At 36.8% G+C, this 23,071-nt stretch overlaps 1 non-coding gene across 1 annotated transcript; it reads right to left on the reverse strand.

Moving 5' to 3' along the window:
* Positions 1-2,033: 2,033 nt before the first annotated feature.
* LOC138809355 (U6 spliceosomal RNA) lies at positions 2,034-2,140 on the reverse strand. The gene has a single exon (XR_011366818.1). It is a non-coding gene; the product is annotated as a U6 spliceosomal RNA (small nuclear RNA).
* Between the last annotated feature and the right edge of the window lie 20,931 nt (positions 2,141-23,071).

Below are 23,071 nucleotides of genomic sequence, written 5' to 3' on the forward strand. Positions count from 1 at the left end.
AAAGACACACAGTGAGGAAGGAAATGAGTCACAGTCTCCAAAAGCCTTTTAGCAATACAAAAATTGTAGGTAAAATCTCTCCATTCTCTTACACTCTCAATTCAATATTCATATTGTCCTATAATAATAGCATACCAAATATTGCCCATGGCGATTGTTTTCTGTTACATTTTGTCTCCAACACAGACTGTGTTGGTGACATTGTGTTATCATGCACAGAACTGAGCTTATAAATTGATGTCCAAAGAGAGTCAAATTTCTTTTGTCCCACAGCTCCAGTGTCCTTTTTCAAAAAGTACTAAAACTTTTAAATACCAACACTTACTATCTTTTAAGAATCCGAAAACGAAGTAAATTCACATATAATCACTCCAAAATGCTTTAAAAGTAGGAGATGATAAAACAGGCCCCCATAAAGTAAACTTTCTTCTATTTTTAAAATTATTCTGAAGGCCTTGTCCTGGGTGGTCACACCTGTAATCCTATCTACTCGGGATATCTACTCAGGAGCCTGAGATCTGTGGATAACTGTTGGAAGCCACTCAGGGCAGAATAAATTCATGAAATTATTTTTCAGAAATTATAATGAACTAGTAAAGAGCCAGGAATGGAGATGTAGCTTATATATTAGCTCATCAATCTAAAGAGGAAAGGCCTAGCAAGACCTTGAAGCCCTGATTTCAAACTCTGAGCATGCCAATACACAAGCATGTGCATGTGTGCATGTGTGCATGCGTGTGTGTACAAACACCCCCCACGCACATTTATTCAAAATACCTTCGTATCAGCATATCAGTGTTCTGCATTAATTTCTTTGTTAACGTTATTATCTGGGTAAAATAGAGGAAATAAACTCTTCTATATCAGAATATTTTTATACTTTTTTTACTGTGAAAATACTGTACAGAGGGGCTACAATTTAATGGGCAAGATAATGAGTACATTTTTTTATCAAGCATTGTAGCCTCCTCCTTTGTTTCCCCTTCCCATCCATTCCCATCTTCCCCAGCCCTCCCACCCAATCCTCCCTGCCCCCCCCCAAATTTGTAAAGTTCGTTTTTGACATAACGACTTGTACTTCTCATTGTTGCAATGGGTCCACCTGTAAAAATAACTGTACAGAGGTGTCATATTTATTTGAACAAATAATGAGTACATTTCCTAACAAGCATTGTTACCTCTTCCTTTCTTTTTCTTCCACCATCCCTTCCCTCCCACCTCAACAAATACACTCCTCTCCCCCTTCCCCTGTCTAAATTGTAAAGTTCATTTTTCAACATAGTGTCTTGTGCATCTCAACCTGTATCCCTGTTTAACTATTTTGTATTTCCCTTTCCCCTCCCCAAATTAGAGAAACTTATACACAGGATGTAGGCACGCAAACCTCAAATACAGTGAAAACAGGGGTTAGAGCGTAGGGGAGGAACATATAAAGGAACAAAAAACATCACCTCACACATTATAAGTATCTTAGAAACAATAGCAAGAAACAGAAATATCACTTGTCTGATTCATTTCTGGTAATATCATCTTATCTGATATGCACATAGCTTATGATCTATTCTTATTCTAGACATATATTATCTGTTGAAAATGAGGGAAACCATGGGACCTATGTTTCTTTTGACTTGGCTTACTTCATTTAATAAATTTTTTTCAAGTCTTTCCAATTCTTAACAAATTGGGCGATGTCATTCTTTCTGATGGAGGCATAGAATTTCATTGTGTATATATATACCACATTTTCATGATCCATTCATCTTCTGTGGGCCCTCCAGGTGGGCTCCATATCTCAGCTATTGTAAATAATGCTACAGTAAACATAGTTGTTCTGGTAGTTTTAGTATGGTCTTCTTTGTGATCATTTGGGTAAATCCCCAAAAGTGTGATTGCTGGGTCATAGCGGAGCTTTATATGGAATCTTTTGATGAGCCTCCATACTGCTTTCCAAAGTGGTTGAACAAGTTAAAACTCCCACCAAGAATCAAGTAAAGTTCCCTTGTTGCCACATCATCTCCAGCATCTTTAGTTGTAAAAATATGGAATGATTCAAGAATTTGCATGTCAACCTTGCGTAGGGGCCATGTTAATCTTCTCTGTATTGTTCCAATTTTAGTGTATGTGCTGCTGAATTGAGCACAGAGCATTTTATATAGATAAAGTGTAATTGATTTTCTTAAACTAGACAATTCAAAGAAAAGTAAGTTTTGAAGAATTCTCGTTAAATTTTAGAACCATGTACCTCTTACATAAGCACACATTTAAGAATAGTCAAGATTGACATGTCAGAAACAAAATAATCCCAGATATTGTTGTTCAAGAGATGTGTAGGATCGGGTGGGAGGGTATTGGGTAGGAGGGGTGGAGGAAGGCTGGGAAGGGATGTGAAGGGTAAACAAAGGAGGAGGTTGCAATGCTTGATAAGAAATATACTCATTATCTTGCCCATGTAATTGTAACCCCTCTGTACAGTATGTTCACAAAAAATAAAAATAAAAAAATGAGATGTGTAGGAGGACGAATTCAATTATTCTGTACAAGGCACCTGTCATTATGAACACTATGGCAAGTGTTAGGTTTTGTTAAAAGTTTTAATGTTTTAAATATATTTAATTTTGGGAATTTGCTTATATAGGCCAAAATTAGGACTGTTTGTCAGGTCATACAACTTTTCTATAAATATTTAAGATTTATCGTAGCAGACATATGCTACTAAAAAGTACATTTCAGAGTTTATTAGAAACATTACTAATGAGATGTTGCAAAGTCTTAGTGTAAAGAAGCAGAGTGAAGAGTTAAGACTTTGTTAACTGCACAGTTTCTCTTAAAACTTTAGGGCTTCCTTACTTTATATGTTAGTGAGGAACAAATGATGATATAAGCCATATACAAATGATGAGATGAGTCATAAAAAGCAATCTTAGTTGGTAACTATAAAGACTACACATAGCCTATAAACTCTGTTGAACATCATAATCTTATTCATTGTTAAATGTACAGGAATGTGAGAATAGTAAAATTAAATATGTAAGTACACTTCAAATACTGAAAACCCTGGTAATTCTTCGATATTTTATTTTATTAATCATTAATATTTATTTATTGTGTTTCTTTATTTGTAGTATTGTTTCCCTTGTAATATAATAAAGCTTTTTGTTATTCATCATCAGGAAGTACTTTGAGAAGGTTACTGGGATAGCCAAACCATTTTTTATAGTTGCATGTGAATTTACATAAAGCAAAATTAAGAACAAAATATTGATTAAAAAATTATCAAGTACAGTAAGAATCAGGAGGGATGATAAATGTCCACACTTAAAATCTTAGCCCTAGGCTGAAGCAGTGATATTACAGAGTTGAGGTCACAAAAGTGAGAGACTGTGTTTTGTTTTGTTTTTTACTTTGATTTTGTTGGCCATGGGGTTGAACTCTGGGGCCTGGTTGCTGTACCTCAGCTCAAGGCTAGTGCTACCACTTGAGCCACAGAACCACTTCCGTCCTTTTCTACTTATGTGATGCTGAGGAATCAAACCCAGGGCCTCATGCATGCAAGGCAGGCACTCTACAACAGCCACCATCCCAGCACCTGATAGCCTGGTTTTAAAAATTCATCCAAACAACATTTGCTTTCTGCTTTGGGTTATATAATGAAATATATGAATATCTTTTCATATTTTTGTGTATTTTTATACTTCTAAATTTAAACTAATCCCAGCCACATTATTCTTTTCAAAGTCACGAAATATCTCTGAGAGTTTGCTAATGTGAAAATTGTTTTAGCATTTTAAATTACTTCTGAGTCATTTTTATTTTTTATTAAAATCATTTTATATTTTGGGTTGATGGATTATCATACATCAAATACCTTCAAGTGTACATGTAGAGCCTAAAGATAACAGTATGAATATTCTCATACAGCTCTTTTATCTGTTATGCACTTTCAGTATTATGATATTTCTCCCTCTTTCACGCTCTCTCATTTCCTCTTTCTCTTTCATGCTCCATGTCTGCTACATAGAATTTCTGCTGGTCAACTATTATCCTTGAGGATCCACTGGCTTTGTGGGAACATGATGGGGACTAACATTTTCCCTTGCATTCTTAAAGAATTATGAGTGACGTGATATTATTCTTTGACATTGTAAATGGCAAAGCAACAGGTCTAGGAATTCCTTTTCATGTTTACTACTATTACAAATTTTATCTCATAGGAATCATTTGGATGGATATGATATTTTAATGTGGGATAGGAAGGTGGCTCAGTGCTAGAGTGCTTGCCTTGCATGCATAAGACTCTGGGTTCGATTCCTCAGCAGCACATAAGCAAAAAGAAAAACAGCCAGAAGTGGCGCTGTGGCTCAAGTGGTAGAGTGCTAGCCTTGAGCTGAAGAGCTGAGGGACAGTTCCCAGGCCCAGAATTCAGGCACCAAGTCTGGACCCCACCCCAAAAAAAGATATTTTAACCTGTGACCTAAAAGTTCTTTTTCTTTCACAAACAACCTTTGTCTTTGATTACCAGTTTGTAACTACATGTAATGAAAATAAAGCTCTCCTATGGAAACTAGACCGAAGTTGTTCACAGGGATGAAAAAGAAGCTAATGATGGAAGTGAGTACAATAGAGCAAGGTCCTCAGAGCAGTTTATCATGAACACTTTGTGAGAATGACAATGTTCTGGGAACTGAACAATGGTATATATGCATATATATTTGTAAATGTATATTTATTTATATATGCATATATGTGTGTATATGCCCTTATATTGCACACATATATGTTACTATACACACAAATTCACATACACATATACACATGCACACATGGAGAAAGACACATAATTACAGCCAACACAAGTTTCATTAGTTGCTGAAAATGCCTTAGATGGAATGCTTGGAAAAAAATATGTTCAAGATGTATTTGTCTCTAAGAGTTCTTTTACCACTCCTCTTATCTCTTTAAACTGGGAGGTTTTGACAGATTGGACTTGCAAAATGCAGTACACATGATAGCAAGTTACTCAGAAATGTCAGTATGTAAAGATCATATGTTGTCTCCTTGATCCCCAGGGAATGCTTGCTCTTATACACACACTCTCAACAGCCAAAGTAACAGGAGAATATCATGGTAAAGAATAAAATTATAAGCCATTAAATGGCACCCTTCTTTGAGCTCTTTTCCAACAGCCAGCATCAATTCCTAAAAAGATTATTGAGTCCTCATAAAACTGGACCTCAGGTCAACAGGTAACCAACTCATGTGAAAAGTCCTATGAGAGAAATGCTGACTGAGGTCTTGCTGATTTTCTGGCCAAGAAAATAAGAAAAGAAGAGATTATTTTTAATATATTAAAGTTTGAGAATAATTTGTAACTTGTCAATAAATGTCTAGAACACAACTAAACCAACTGACAGAAACGTTGTCCATTTCATTTAATATGCTCTTGGACTTGGTGAGTGATTTTAATTGTGTCTACACAGTAGAATCAGCATAAATCAAGCCAGCATTTCTTCATTTAATATACAAAGATAGGATTCAGGTTGACCCATTGTAATAATGAGATAATAATAATGTAATAATGTAATAATAAGACACTTTATCAGAGAGTGGGTGGAGGGATGAGTTGAGGAGGTGTGAAGAGAAGGGATGGTAGGGGAAAACAACGGATGGGGTAAAAATGCTCAATAAGAAATGGACTCATGCCAGGTGCCGGTGACTCATGCCTGTAATCCTAACTACTCAGGAGGCTGAGGTCTGAGGATTGTGGTTCAAAGCCAGCCAGGGAAGGAAAGTCCGTGAAACTCTTTTTCCAGAAAACCGGAAGTGGCACTGTAGCTCAAGTGGTAGAGCGATAACCTTGAGCTGAATTGCTGAGGGACAGTGCTCAGGCCTTGAGTTCAAGTCCAGGACCAATAATGAAGAAAAAATTTGTACTCATTATCTTACTTATGTAACTGTAACCCCTCTGTACAGTATCTTTACTACATATATATATATATACACACATATATATATATAAAGATATAAGGAAAACTTATGTACTTATAGGAAGTTGTATTTGTCACTCAATATCAGTAAGGTATTGGTTTTAGGACCACAGGCATATTAAAACATCGGATATTCAACTACTCTACATGAACACAATATATTATTATTTACATTAGAATCTGCCAACAACCTAGTGCAGTGTAATTACTATGAAAATTTGTACTACATTCTATGTTTGTAATAAAAAATAAAAGTATATGCACTGTCAACAGATACAAATTTTTTTCAGATAATTTTTGTCTGCATTTTGTGGATGGAATTGGGAGCACAAATTTCATCACGAAGACTGGTCTGCAAAATGTAAGAAAAAAGCTTACACAGCATCATTGAATAGTACTGAACTCCAAGGAGAAGTACTTGGATTGAGACATTATCAGAAAGTGTAAGCATGCAAGTACTTTTTAGAAATACAGCTGCTAGATTTCTAATGGAGAGCTTTCATAACACTTTGTGAAACGCAAGCCAGAACCTCACTGAAGAGTAAATGGTTTTCCCTCAACTTTCTGTCATGCTCAGTCATTATCACTCAACATATAGCTAATCTTGAATAATCCTTTAATAAGAAAATGTTGATGGAGTGTTTATATGCAGAAAACCTGGGAAGGCTAAATGTTTCCAATTAGGATAGTCTGTATTCTATGATCCAGCAGAGAGAAAACTAGATAAGCATCCATTTACAACCTTCTGCATAATTCTGATTCTGCCCATATCAGTTATCTATCCATACCTGTGCCCGAGTGAGAGGATTTAAATGACTTTAGTGTTTTAAAATTTAAATTTAAATGTGGAATGAAATTATTTCCAATGCATTACCTTAAGATATTTAGAAACAACTAAAGGTCTATAAGATTTTTGTTATTTGAAGTGAAGGGATATTGGAATTTGGTTCTCTATAGTTTAAGCAATTTTCAAAAAGAATTGGCAAAGTAAAATTTACATTTGCAGCAGACGACACTTATTAAATTTTGTATATTGAAAAGAGCACAAGCCTCAACAATATGTCAAAGCTATCCTGTTATTTATCTCTAACGGTTTATGCTTTTGGTCTCTTAATAATAAAACCAATTTTTTTAATCTTTAGCTAGTTGTGCAAAGGGGTTTCACTCCATCATGTCAGTGTGGAATAGAGTGTATGTACATTTCATTGTACAACACATCTGGATCATTGTTAATCTTTCCACTTTTCTTCCTTCCCTTTCCCCAACCCCACCTATCCCTTCAAGTTTCCTAGTCATATTCTCACATATGTACGTTGAGTGATCTGACTATATTAGTCCAACATTTCCCCCTCCATTCTTCTGTCCTACTCCCTTTAAGCCCAGCTCCTTATTTAAGACTTATTTCAACTTCACGGTATTTTGTAAAGTATCTCTTCCTTTGGCATTTGGCTTTGGGCTTGCCAAATCCTCACTTCCATGTTTGACCTACATAAATGAGGCTATTTCTCCACATTTCCAATCTGTGAATGGCTGAGATAGGTCTCCTTTACTATTCACCTTCTGTCCTAAATTTAGAATTGGACCTTCAGGGCCATCAAATAGAGCTTTTTCACTTTCTACACACTGAAGATGGAAGGAAAATAATTTCCATGATCTCAACATTATGCTATCCATCATGAATGTCCATCACTTATGACTTCAACAGTCTAAATTTAAAGTTATGTTTTCTGCATTATATTCACACATTTTAAGTGAATATCGAGGACAATTTACCTAGTATTGGAAGTTTAGGGACGATTTTCAATTTCTGGTGATAGAAACAGGAGTCAGTTTTAATTGTGCAGAATCCACTATATAGTGAGTGCTGTAGTCTTCTAAATTTTCAATAAATTCTGAGTTACTTTTTATTAATAATTGAAACAAGTTTTATTTCAATAAGTTAGAATGAACTCCCCCCCCATTTCCCCTACTAGTTCAGGTTAAGTCTCCTTTGGCTTTATTGTTTGAGGGGATGAGGGTAAACAGATGAGTGTAAACAGAAAGATGATCATTGCTCAGATATCTCCTACTTCTTCTGTTTCTGCTATTCTTTTTTAAATTTTTATTTATTTTTATTGTGAAAATATTGTACAGAGAAGTTACAAGTACATGGGCAAAATAATGAGTACATTTCTTATCAAACATTGTAGCCTCCTTCTTTATTTCCCCTTCCCATCCCTTCCCAGCCTCCCTGTTTCTGCTATCCTTGTAGAAAGGAAGACTGGAGCAGGGAACAAGAGTAATACTTGGGCAAGGGAGCATTCCTGGCATATCAATTATTGTTTCTCAGAATCACTTAAACTGCTTACTCTTGCCTTGTCTCTAACAGTAACCTAACTGTGGCTTCCTTCGTGCAGGAGTAAGCACACTAGCAGGTTTTACATGTAAATTTGTATTTTATATCTCAGCTTACTACTACCAAAAATAGAAAGCTTTGGTTACATAAATGCAAAGGCGCTGATTGTTCAACAATACCTTAGTGAGGAATACACAATTCTACTCAGCTCCCCCCTCCTCTTCTATCCTTCATTCCCCTCCCCTCCCATCACTTACCCTCCCTTCCCTTCTTCTTTCTTTATATCTCTCTCCTCCATATTCATTTCTATCTTCTCTCTTTTTCTCTTCCAGTAGGAAGTGATTTGGTTTATACATACGTAATTGAACAAATATGTATTCTCCTCTTTTTGAGAATATTTATTATTAAGAAGTGAGTTCTAGCAGAGCACCAGTGGCTTACAGCTCCATACTAGGTGGGTTCAAATTTGACAATTGTAATTCAAAGCTTTTCCAAGTAGATAAACCTAAGAGATTCTTTTCTCCACTTGTGGTAAAAGGAAGAAGTGAAAGTGTGGTTCAGGAGGTATAGAGTAAGCATTGGGATTTAAAGCCCAGATTGTTAGGTTTTTAAAGAGTAGTCGAGTAAGAACCACACAAACACGAGGTATTCAGGAAAGGGGTAAGTTTTTTCATCATTCCCGCTGGCACCAGGCCATGTTGGCCCTCCATGCGGCTGGGAAAGTCCTGGGAAAGAAATGGAAAAGACCTGAGAAATTGAACATCTAGGGCTGGGCTAGGCCTTACCTATGGTATGGATGGAGAAAGGTGTGGCCACATCAAATTCAGATGCAGATGTGATATCTTCCAGGAGTGCCAGTTGCCAAGGTAACACAGGTACTGGGAGGAGACTTTGCTTGGAGGAGGGTGGAATCTGCTCGCTATCCAGAAGCAGACCTTATATTCCATCCTTTTAATAATCATGAAATAGGGTGCGGATCCTCTCTGGCTACTTCCTGCTGACAAGGTGTATCAAAATTAGGGGTAAAAGGCTGGAATTTGGTCCCATCCCAGAGAAGGCAGTGAGCTGCAGCTGTCCTTTGGTGAGTGTGAGTCTTTAATAAAGTCTGGCGGAGGCAAGTCTCTTGGATGAAGTCTAGAGAAAGTCTCATGAGGCGTTGAGGGGCTGTAAAAATTTATTAGAGAGCAAATAAATGGCAAGTGGAAGGACTTGGGGCTGAAAAATGTTGGTAGAAATGTCCCTATCTTGCGACTAGGTAGAGGAGAATTCAGGTAACAAAGGCAAGAATGTGAATTCCCATCCTGTTAAAAGGTAGACAAGTATGAACATTAGATGGCAGGTTTCTTACTTATATTGACCTCCTGCCTCTGGTTAATTAGGAAAGGGCAGGCCCAAAATGGCTGATATGACATCATCTCCTCTTAGTCCTCTCCATAGTCCCTTGTTCCCCAGACTGGCTGAGTCTAGGTGCTCGTTTCTGGGATGACTTGTCTCAGTGAGTATTCATGGAGATTTTCACTCAAGGCCTGGGCACTGTGCCTGAGCACTTCTGCTCAAGGCTAGTGCTCTACCATTTTGAGTTACAATACCACTTCCAGTGTTTGGCTGGTTAGAATTAAGAGTCTTCGGCCATACTTCCAGGCTCGCTCTTTGCAGGTTAGTTGGCAGATGGAGTCTTAGGGATTTTTTCAGCCCCGGTTGGTTTGAATTGCAATCTTTGTCACAAAAACTCTTTATTATTTCCAATTAAACAACATGGCGATCAAATAGAATAAGTAGAATTTACCTGGTCCTTACCAAGAATTGACCAAGTAATATCTTGCAATGACAAAACGCGTTAGATTTGAGAATCTTAGCACAGATATGCCCAATATTTTAGAATCACGTAGTCAGTACTAGAATACATAACACCAAACCAAAAAGGCAAAACTCAAAATCTAAAAATTTTTTACATTAATATTTAGACATCTTTGCTAACAAAGCACATCAGATACTTGGGCCTCACTTACCAGAGTCTGAGAAAAGAGCAACTTGTTAGCAAGGTACAATAGAATAGATGGATGGAGGAGTAGTAAAATTAGTGGAAAGATATGGGTCAGATAGGACCAAACACTGAACCCACCATGTGGCCAAGATGGCAAACTCACGATGGTGAATTTCTGAAAAAATGCAAAGAAAGCCTGAACAAAGAGATGAAGCCTAGATTGGCTAGTCTTTGATAGGGAAGCTAGAGGAGGTCCCCAGGACCCAACTCTCATTACACTCTTCAGGACATAATCCAAAAAGTTGTAGAAAAGAAAGGGAGAGATACACGAAGTTGGACATGATTAGCAGAGAGCAAAGAGATCCTGAAAGTAAACAGACTTCTGACCGTTTACCATTGCAGAGGCAAAAATTGTCTAAACCTGAGAAGAGACTAAAAAATTAGGTGCTCTGGCTATCCAGGGAGTGCAGGAGGCATTTCAGAGGGGTTTCGTGGCACTGGAGTTACACACAGCTCCCCATTAAGGGTGTAGGAGAGAAAAATAACTAGTGAGTGAAGGTGGGCTTATGGGATGGAAGTGGAGCCACAACTTACCACTGAGCCCTCTAGGGGGAGTGGCCAAGCAACCAGAGTCAAGTGCCCTTGGCTCCAGATGTGACTGGGCTTTCAGTTAAAGGCCTAGCAGGTTCTTCAGTGTGGAACCACATCTGGAGAGAGACTGAGCTACAGAGAACCCTTAGAGAGTAGTTCACTCACCAAAATGTTCAAGCATGGAGGTGGATGCAGAGGCCAGCAAGGAATTGATTCACTTTGTCCACAGCAGACAGACCGGTTCCCAAAAGGCCTTCAGAATTGTGGTATTCCTCAGAGCAAAAAAGGGAAAAACAAACAAAAGAAAGAAAAAAAAAAAGGAGAGGAATCCCACCTCCTATCCTGACTTTAAGCCTTTCCCAGATTCAAATGGCACCATTTATGTTAGGTTTTTCAAAGTGGTTGCTGAGTAAGAACGACACCACACATGAGGTATTAAGGTAAGGAGTAGGTTTATTCATCAATCCTGCTGGCACCAGGCCATGTTGGTCTTCCAGGGGGCTGGGAAAGGCCTGGGAAAGACTAGGGAAAGACCTGGGAAAGAGCAGGTCTGGGCAGGGGCTAGGCCTTGTCTATGGGATGGGTGAAGATAGGTGTGGCCACATCAAATTCAGATGTGACCTCAGCAGATGCAGATGTGACATCTTCCAGGTGTGCCAGTTGCCTAGGTAACACAGTTATTGGGCGGAGACTTTAATACAAGGAGGAAAGAGTCTGCTCTCCATCCAGGAGCAGATTTTAAACAGGTAGAGCGCAAGGCCAGGATTTCAAACCCCAGTACCAGCACAATGTAAAAAAATGAGTCCTTTATTTTTGAAAAGGGATATTTCTCCAAAAATTCATACCCAGGAAAATTTTCAAGGTCAAAGACTGTTTGAAAGGCTCTTTCACATCTTAAAATGATTTCTCTGTTTGATTCACATTATGGAAAATAGGAATCACAGTTCACATTAAAAAGTATGCACATTGTTGAACATTTTTAATGTTCAACAAAATGTAAGAATTGTTTATATTTTTAATGTAAAGGAAGCATGGGAAAGGAATGCACCTCATTGGGTGAATTAGGTTTGACTCACTGACAGACTTTTGCAAGTAAGTGAGGGTCTGTTTACATGTAAAGAAGTCTATACAGATGGATTTCTAGGAGGGAGAACAAGCTTAGCTGCTGTCCAGGTTTGAATCAAAGTAAGTTTATTCCTATGAAATGACAAAGAGTAGCTCATCTCATAGAATTCTATGAGAACAGCAATTTGAAAAGGTTTAAAAAACCCATGTCTATGTTGTGAACAACCAAGTTTTCACAAACAAAAAAGAATTTCCTGAGCCAAAAATATATGTTAGAGCAAAAGAAACTATGTTAAATATAGTTAATGGCTGAGGGACAGGTGTAAAATTGTTCTGTAATAACAACTAACCTATACATTTTTCATCAAGTCCCTAACAAGAATCTCCAAGATAGGCCTTGCTAAATCTGTCATAGAGGACTGGGTTTATGCAATTGTCAATTTTGTTTAGGGTCCAACATCTTCTATGGTCGCTTTGTTTGCAAATTGCTCACACCACATGCAGTGTCTGGAAAAACGTGCTGTCTTGCTAGACACCTAAGGGATTTTTATGCCACTTTGAATATTTATCGTTTTACTTCTTGTAATTATACCTGTCAATGTGAAGTCCTTTCGTGATAAGAATAATAGCTTCTGGAAGTGGTACCTTGGCGCCCAAGCCCAGAGTTCAAGCCCCATGACCGACACACACACACACTCACACACACACACACACACACACACACACACACACACACACACACACACACACACACACACACACACACACACACATTTACTACTTTGACTCAAGTTAGGTTCCTGACATGGGATATCACACAATGATCTAATAATCAAACTTTCCTCCCCAGACAATACATCCATACTTCCACACAAACAAATACACCAGATCATTCAAAATAATGAGAATAATGAACCATCTACTCCGTGATTTCATTCATTCATGATGATGCATTTTTCATATCATAATTAAAAATCTTTTTGAGTCTCTCTGATTATTAGACAAAAGTATGTTATCATATAATAGAAACTCTAGGTAAAATTACTTTTCCCTAGTTAATCTTTAATATATCATATCAAAGAATTCTCTTTCCTTCTTGCAGAGTCTGTTTCTGGCATTTTTCCCTAATGTCTAATATTAAATTACAAAGGACATGCCATATTCCTTAATTCATTTTTCCTAAAGGTTATGCTATAGAGTTGAATCTGATTTGTTTACTGATTCTAAATTAACTTTTCTCAACAACTTGTATTATTGTTTATATTGCTCCTAAAGCATTTGAAATGTCAAAAAGAACTGGATATTCACCTTAGCAATGATTGTGAATGGCAGCAATGTTTGTGGGGAAATGAAGGACTTGGAAGTATCTGGAGTGCCTAAAAGATGGCAATGCTATTTAAAGGGCTGAACGTTTAGTAATCTTTTAAAATGTGTTCTTCTGATTACATCTAAGAAGATAAAAGTATGCTTTTCATCACATTGTGGCCTATAAAGCACTGGAATCATTTCCTTTGTACATCATATGCCCTGCTGCTACTGTAGTGAAACCCACAAACAACTGCACAGCTGTGTTAAGCTGCTCTAGATTTTGAAATTTTCTTCCAGTAGCCCTCCCTAGTGATTCAAGCCCAGACTCATGAGATAGTCACATAATCCACAATTACAAAGCACTACAATATAAAAGACCACGTGCAAAATGAGGTTCATTTTTTTCTTTATTGTTTCCTTTTTATTGATTGTCTTTTAAGGAGCGTGGGGCGGTTTATTTCTCATTATTCTTGGTGTGACTTAAATAAATTTACCAGATTTTTGAAATAAAATAGATATAAAAAGGCATATTTAGTCAAAAAATAAGAGTGAATATTTGAGTGATTCTTTTCATTCTACTCCTGTTCACAGTTATTTTAAAGTAACTTTGAGATGAGACAAGCATATGTGTAAATTGCCACGCACCAAGCACACAGGACTCTGGAATCTTTGGGCTTTGATTTCTATATCAACTTCACCTAGAAAAGAACATAATCAATTGCTTTATGTCTTAAGTAATCTACTTAAAACAAGGTTTATTAATTTTATCAATACATCTCATAATCTATGGAATTGATGCATTGCATAAGTATTTGATTTCTTATTTCCACTACATTAATATTACACTTATTTTAGTTTTTTTGCACAAGAAATAAAGACATTCTTTTTTTGGGGGGGGGCGTTCGTGGGGCCTGAACTCTGGGACTGGGCACTGTCCCTCAGCTCTTCAGCTCAAGGCTAGCACTCTACCACTTGAGCCACAGCACCACTTTCGGCTTTGTTATTTATGCTTATGTGGTGCTGAGAAATCGAACCCAGGACCTCAAGCAAGCAAGGCAAGCACTCTACCACTGAGCCACCTTCCCAGCCCAATAATGACATTCTTGAAGATAAAACATTCCTGTTTTCCTTTTTTTTTATTTTCTTTTTTTTTTAAATATTATTTCATTTTTTTGCGTGAACCTATTGTACAGAGGGAATACAATTACATGGGCAGGATAATGCATACAGTTCTTATCAAGCATTGCAGCTTCCTTCTTTATTTAACCTTCACATCACTCCCCACCTCCCCCCTACCTCCCCTCCACGCAATTCTCCCAACTCCCCCCTCCCCCCAACCACCGCACCAACTGTGTAAAGCTCGTTTTCGACATGACAACTTGTACTTCTCATTGTTGCAACAGGTTCACCTGTATCCTCAAACGACTTGTTTTTCCCCATCTCCTCCACAAGTTGTACTGACAACAAATATAGTAAAAGCAGGGGTTATACTGTGGGGGAGGGACATACAAAGCAACAAAGAGATAATCTTATAAATGTGTTAGAAACAAATGCATGAAATAAAAATACATTAAAATTCATATCTAAGGGTTCATTTTCCTAACATCCTATTATCTGATCTGCAAATAAGAGAAACCATGGGACCTATGTTTCTTTGGGCCTCGCTTACTTCACTTAATATAATTTTTTCAAGTTTTTCCATTTCCTAACAAATGGGGCAGTCTCATTCTTTATGATGGAGGCATAGAATTCCATTTTGTATATATACCAAATTTCTTGTTCCATTCATCTACTGAAGGGCATCTGGGTTGGTTCCATATCTTAGCTATGGAAAATAATGCTGCATTAAACATAGTTGTGCTGGTAGCTTTAGTGTGGTATTGTTTGTAAACATTTAGGTAAATGCCCAAAACCGGGATTGCTGGGTCATAGGGGAGCTCTATATGAAGTCTTTTCAGGAACCTCCATACTGCTTTCCAAAGTGGATGAACAAGTTTACGCTCCCACCAACAATGAAGTAAGGTTCCCTTCTGTCCACATCCCCTCCAGCATCTGTTGTTGTTAAGAGTTCTTAATTATAGCCATTCTAACTGGGGTGAGGTGGTATCTCAATGCTGTTTTGATTTGCATTTCTTTTATGGCTAGGGAGGTTGAGCATTTTTTCATGTGTCTATTGGCCATCCTATTTTCTTCTTCAGACAAGTTTCTCTTCAAGTCCTTAGCCCACTTATTTACTGGGCAGTTGTTTCTTTGAGGATTTGTTGTTGGGGGATTTAATTTTTTGAGTTCCAAGTATATTATAGATATGAGACCCTTGTCTGCTGTATGGCTAGTGAAGATCTTCTCCCAATCTGTGGGGTTTTTATTGATCTTGCTAGCTATGTCCTTTGCCATGCAGAAGCTCTGCAACTTCATGCAATCCCATTGGTCCAACCTTTCTTTGATTTGTTGGGTTTCCTGGTCTCTATTCAGAACATTTCAGACGGAGCCAAGGAGACCTGGGGTTTCTCCTATTCCATCCTGTAATGTTTTCAGAGTGTCTGCATTGACTTCGAGGTCTTTGATCCATTTGGAGTTGATTGTGGTGCAGGGTGATATATAAGGATCTAGCTTTAGTTTTCTACATATTGTTAACCAATTTTGCCAGCACCATTTACTGAAGAGGCTCTCTTTCTTCCATTTTAATTTTTTAGCTCCCTTATCGAAGATTAGATGGCTATAGGTCTGTGGGTTCATTTCTGGATTTTTAATTGTATTCCATTGGTCCTGAGGTCTGTTCTTATGCCAATACCAAGCTGTTTTGATTAGTATGGCTTTATAGTAGAGTTTGAAATTTGGTACAGATATTCCTCCAGGAGTGTTCTTTCCGATGAGGAGCGTTTTTGCTATTTGGTGTCTTTTATTGTTCCACATGAATTTTTGGATTGCCCCTTCTATTTCCTTGAAGAATGAGGTTGGAATTTTGATAAGTATCACGTTGAATTTGTAGATAGCCTTGAGAAGCATTGCCATTTCACGATGTTAATCTTTCCAATCCAGGAGCATGGGAGGTTTTGCCATTTTCTAAGTTCTGTGTTGATGTCCTTTTTCAAGATTTTAAAGTTTTCATCATAGAGGTCCTTCACTTCTTTGGTAAAGTTAATTCCTAGGTATTTTATTTTTTGTGGGGCTCTTAAAAATGGAGTTGCTTTCCTAATTTCAGCCATACTTTTCTCATTGTTGGCATACAGAAAAGCTATTGATTTGGGGGGGGTTAATTTTATATCCTGCTACTTTGCCAAAGTTTTGAATCAGCTTGAGTAATTTGGGAGTGGAGTCTGTGTGATTCTTTAAATATAAGATCATGTCATCTGCAAAGAAGGAGAGTTTTATTACTTCTTTCCCTATTTGGATCCCCTTTATGTCTGCATCTTGTCTTATTGCTGTAGCTAGGCATTCTAATACTAGATTGAAGAGAAGTGGACAGTGTGGACATCCTTTTCTTGTTCCTAAGTTAAGAGGAAATGGCTTTAGTTTTTCACCATTAAGTATAATGCTGGCTGTAGGTTTGTCATATACAGCCTTTATTATATTGACGAATGTTCCATGGATTCCTAACTTTTCCAAAACCTGCATCATAAAGGGGTGTTGGATCTTGTCGAATGCTTTTTCTGCATCTATTGAGATAACCATGTGGTTCTTATTCTTGCTCCTGTTGATGTGATGAATAATTTATTTGATTTGCGTATATTGAACCAGCTTTGCATCCCTGAAATGAATCCTGTTTGATCGTGGTGTATGATTTTTTGGATGACTAGTCGAAGTTGATTGGCCAAAATTTTGTTGTGAAGTTTTGCATCAATGTTCATCAAAGAAATGGGTCTATAGTTGTCTTTCTTTGATGAGTCCCTTCCTGGTTTTGGGATGAGGGTTATGATGGCTTCATAGAATGTGCTCCGTAGTGAACTTTCTCTTTCAATCTCATTGAAGAGTTGGAGGAGTATTGGTGTGAGCACTGCTTTGATGTCCTTGTAAAATTCTGCTGTAAAACCATCTGGTCCTGGACTTTTCTTAGCTGGGATGTCTTTTATTGCTCTTTCTATTTCAATGCTTGATATGGGCTGGTTAAGGTGGCTTAACTCATCTTGGTTTAGTTTTGGCATGTCAATATTTGCTAGGAAAAGGTCCATTTCTGTCATGTTCTCAAACTTATTAGCATAAAGTTTTGAGAAGTATTCCCTTATAATGTTCTGAATCTTGGTTGTTTCCGTGGTGATGTTTCCATTCTCATCGCTGAGTTTATTTATTTGTGTGTGTTCTCTTCTTTTTCTGATAAGATTTGCTAAGGGTCTGTCAATGTTGTTAATTTTTTTGAAGAACCAACTCTTTGTTTTGTTGATTCTTTCTATAGTTTTTTTGGATTCTAATTCATTTAATTCTGATTAAATTTTAATTATTTCTTTCCATCTAATGGATTGAGGTTTACCTTGCTGCTCTTTTTCAAGGAGGTTTAGCTGTGTCTTGGTTTCAGATCTCTCCAATTTGTTGATGTAGGTGCTCAGAGCTATAAACTTGCCTCTGAGTGCTGCCTTTGCTGTGTCCCAGAGGAGCTGGTAATTTGTCTGTTCATTTTTGTTGAATAGCATGAACATTTGAATTTCCTTTCTAATCTCTTCCATGACCCACTCGTGATTCAGCAGTGTGTTGTTTAGCGTCCATGTGATACCGAACTTTTTTTGGTGGCTTTTGGTGTTGAGTTCTAATTTTATTCCCTTGTGGTCAGAGAGAATGCAAGGTATAACTTCAATGTTTCTGAATTTAGATAAGTTTTCTTTGTGGCATAAAATGTGGTCTAATTTAGAAAATGTTCCATGTGCTGCTGAGAAAAACGTGTATTCTGATGCTGCTGGGTGAAATGTTCGGTAGATGTCTGTAAAATCTAGTTGATCTATGCAGCTGTTTCGAGCTGTGGTTTCTCTGTTGTGTTTTTGCCAGGTTGATCTTTCTAGTGGGGAGAGTGGTGTGTCAAAATCCCCAACAATTAATGTCTTTGGATGTTTATGGGATTTGAGGGAAAGTAGTGTTTCTTGGATAAATTTGGGTGCTCCATTGTTTGGTGAATAGATATTTAGAATTGTAATATCCTCCTGAAGGAGAGATCCCTTAATTAGTATGTAGAGACCTTCTTTATCTCTTCTCACGAATTTTAATTTGAAGTCTATTTTATCTTATATTAGGAATGCAACTCCTGCCTGTTTATGGGGGTCGTTTGTTTGGTAAATTTTGCTCCAGTCTTTCACATTGAAAATGTGTTTGTTTTTATGGGCAAGATGGGACTCTTGAAGGCAGCAGATAGAAGCATTTGTTTTTTAATCCAACTAGACAGTCTATGTAGCTTAATTGGAGAGTTAAGTCCGTTATTGTTAAGAGATAGGACTGACATGTATTTGGGACTTTCTGCCATGTTTTCACCTTCTTGGGGGTTGCGAAAACAGGGTTCTTCCTATGGTTCTTGGATTCTCAGTTTGTTTGATGTGTCTTGGCTTTTATTGTGGTCTTGTTGGTTTTCTATGTGTAGGACATCTTTAAGAATCTTTTGTAGGGCTGGTTTGGTGGAGATGTATTGTTCCAATTTTTCTTCGCTATGGAAGGTTTTTATTTGCCCTTCAGTTATGAAGGAAACTTTAGCTGGGTACAGTATTCTTGGTTGATAGTTGTTTGTTTTTAGGGCTTGGCATACATCATTCCAGGCTCTTCTTGCTTTGATTGTCTCTGCGGAGAGATCTGAGGAGATTCTAATTGTTTTCCCTTTGTAGGTGATTAATATTTTCTCCTTGACAGCTTTAAGGATCTTTTCCTTGGTCTGAGTTGATCCAGTGTAGATTATAATGTGACAGTGGGATGTCCTATCCTGGTCTGGTCTATATGGGGTTCTGAAAGCTTCTTGTATCTGAATAGGCCTATCTTTTTGCACGTTTGGGAAGTTCTCTGTTAGGATCCTGTTGAACAAATTTCCTAGAACATTAACTTCTGTTTCTAGGTGCTCCTCTACAGCCATTATCCTTAGATTAGGCCTTCTGATGGTGTCTTCCAAGTGTTGGATAGATCTATCATATTTCTTGGACTTGTCTCGGATGTTTGTATGTTCTTTCTCTATAATATCTCGGCTGTCTTCAATCCCTGAGATTCGATCTTCTGCATGGTCTAACCTGCTGTCAAGTCTTTCTACTTTGTTTTTTTATCTCTTTTCCTTCTAATTGGTCAGCTTTGATGGCTTCAAATTCTTTGTTGAAGCTTTGTTTTAGATCTTGTATGAACTTCTTTACTTCCTTAATTTGGTGTTCAGTGTATTCTCAGATCAGATAGTTGATTGGTTATGGTTTCCTTGGACTCCCATTCTTTCTGTTGGTTTCCATTCAGCATTCCCTTTGTGGTATCCCTGACTTCCTTCAGCTCTTTTTTAATGGATTCCATGTATACCTTTAGTGATCTTTGTGTATTCTCTTCCTGCTCTCTCAGTTCCTGTATTACTTTTTGATTATCTTCCTCCCGTTCGTGGTATTCCTGTAGTTCTCTTTGAGTGTAATCAGCCTGCTCACGCCATTACTGCCTTTCTCTTTGAGTATTCTCCAGCTGCTCACGCAAATCCTGTATCAGTTTTTGAGTATCTTCTTCACGCTTATGATATTCCTGTATAAACTTTTGGATTGCCTCCTCTCTCTCCCTATCACGCTCATACAGATTCCTTTGTATGTTTTCCATCTTTTCATTTATCATGTTTGCCAGCAGTGTTTGTAGAACTATTTGGGAACTCTCCTCTGGATTATTCATTATCTGTTCTGTCCCCTGATTATCCAAATTGGGAATTGAGATACCCGGATTTCCCATTTTTCTTGTGTTTTTCCGGCTTACTCTGCCCATTTGAGATGAAAATACCACCAGTTTTGTGCTAGAACACTATCTTAAGGCAAGCATCAATCAAAGTCTGAATTTGCAAAGTCTATAGTATACAGATATTTCATATTATTTGAATTTTAGAGGCTCCATTTAACAAATTAACGTTTAGACATTTATTTAGTTATTAAACTTGAACGTGCAGTGTGAAAAATAGTGTTCATTTTTATGAAAAAAAAATACACTCAAAGGTTTAGATGACAGAATCTTTGGACAAATTGAAATATTCTATTATTCAAAAACGAAAAAGAATAATTAATTCAATTTCTCATGTAAACTAAAAGCAACAGGCTCTGTCAGCCTTAATGAAGCAATTTTATATTACATTAAATATTATATACTTTGGTCACATAATTTTCTCTTTTTAAACATAAACTATATTTGACAAAAAAAAGTAGATTCATAAATTTGGAGGTATATAAAAATCTCAGTTATTGGTCAAGTATTTCTAAGGTTTGAATAACAAGTCATTTCAGAGAAACACTGAATTTCATGTATTTTATGTCAATAGTGATTTTAGAAATGAATCAATCTCAATATGAGATAACTAAAGCACGAAATTCCATCAGTTATCCAATTATTCCAACAGACTTTAATAGAACTTATTTTTGAATAGCTACTCTCTATAGAATAACTAAGAAATAAATGATCATGATAGTATTTATTGTTCCTTCAACTATAAAGAAAGAACCTCACTATCGATGACACATACTTGAATAGAAATGCCATAAAATTATGAAAAATTCAAGTCATTATGAGTTAGATGTAATAATCAAAAGTGAAATCTCTTGAAGCTTCCTTTTCTGTTAAATAAAAAGCATTTGCCCTCTAAATATTTCATTCATTTCTCCAGCAATGGTATAACCAAACCACCTTTACGCCAAATAGTTTCTCTGATTAAGTCAAGTAAATATTTAGGAACAGAAGTTATCACAATTGTATAGAAGTATCTACCCACCACGCAATAAATTAAATCTTAAATCAAAAAGGATTGGGATTAATAATTAGCTTTCACTGTGTTGCCATAAAGAGGTGAACCCTTTCAAGTGGGCATAGTCATAAAGATTTGGTCACTGAGAACTTGTGATCAAAGAGAATGTTAAGATCAAATTCCTTTCTTCCTCTTCCTTCTTTTAATTCTCTTTCTCCTTCTCCTTTTCCTTCTCCATCTCCCTCTTCCCCTGCTCCTCTTTCTCCCTTCCCCCACTCCTATTCAACCTTTTCTTTACTTCCTCGCTTCCATGAATACAAATAATCCATCACTTGTTCCTGACATGGGGTACTGTGCCACCAGCAATGCAAAGCAATGAGGATAAGAAACATAAAATGAAATGTGTAAAACAAGAAGTCAAGATTTATCTTTCCTCCTTTTAAGTTAAGTTTATAATGTATTTTGTCATATTAATAGGAGACTGAAACAGCATGTTCTCATTTATTGTAAGCGATAAGATTTACTGGAAAAAAAATCAGACCAACATCGCCCTAATGAAATAATTGATTAAATTAATATTATATTAGAACAAATCTACTTTAAAATATTAGATATAATTGAATAAGAGGCAAAAAATCACCTCTATGATTTCTTACGAAAAGACAGCAGAATACGATCTGTTAACAAAAATGGGTCCCATGGAACAATGGGAAACAAAATCTACACCTACAGATTGTGATATAGCTAGAAATTAGTTTTCACTATGCTAAGTCTTTGACATTTTAGGTTTGTTTACACAGCTACTGTCATCTCTTAGGAAATGACTTTATTAATACTCAAGGGTTTGCAGCTTATAACCCAGCAACAAATAATGCTTCTAAATGTAAAAAGGCAGGGGCTTCTAGTTCAAAGCCTTGGCTTGGTGCCAGCTTAGTAAGTTATAGCTGAACCAGGGAAGAGGGGTAAAACAGGAGTGGGTATAAAAAAAAAGCACTGGTCTGAAGCCTCAAAATAAGGACCCCATTCTGTGTGGACCAAACAGTCTCTAACATGAGGTTCTTTTTAAATTAACAAGCACGATTTTAGATTTTTGCAGAGTGAGATGATGCATAGTTACAGACGAAGTCTGACATGTCAGGTAATCCAGTCTGCTCTTTCACAAGTTACCCAATAGCCAGGTTTCAATACGTATGACTAAAATGAGATTGTCCAAATTATACTGTGATTTTTACCTCTCATGAATCAAAATTCTGTCTAATAATTTCTGTCTTCCAGATGTTTTCACAATATTTCTCATGATCTTTTCTACTATTTTGTCTTCATTATTGATACTCATACTACTTTTTTGTTGTTGTCTTTTGTGTATATGCCATTTTTAGTGCTTGAACTCAATGTTTAATTGTCTTCCTTGTATTTTTTGCTCATGGCTGAGGACACGCCATTCTTTGGGCCACATCCTCACCTTCTGCCTCCTGCTGGATAATTGGAGATAAGTTTTCACATTTTTGTCTGTTTGGACTGATATTGAGCTAAAATATTCAGGTGTTAGCTTCCTGAGTTTCGGTGATTCTACACATAAACAACTAACACCAAGCTTTGCTATACTATTATTTTAATTATGTCTTGGAAGAAAGTGAAGTCTATTTGCATTAAGTGTGCAATTTTCAAATATAAGTTTGAATATACTTGATATAATGTAACTGTTATCAATTTTAACAGTTAAATCAGTGAATGCTAAACATTCCCAAAGAAATGTAATTGAAAAAATGCATAATTATTTTCTTTAAACAAGTAAAGGAACTATGAATTTCTTTCACTTTACAATTCATGTTTTATATAACTTTAATTAGCAAACTTCCATGACTAAAAGTAAATATATTAATTTTTTACTACAAGAAGCAAAGTGATTGTACTTAAGAATAGATATTTCATCACAGCCA

This window comes from Dipodomys merriami, unplaced genomic scaffold, assembly GCF_024711535.1.
Source record: "Dipodomys merriami isolate MVZ:Mamm:240054 unplaced genomic scaffold, mDipMer1.0.p SCAF_494, whole genome shotgun sequence".
In the NCBI taxonomy this organism is placed as follows: domain Eukaryota; kingdom Metazoa; phylum Chordata; class Mammalia; order Rodentia; family Heteromyidae; genus Dipodomys; species Dipodomys merriami.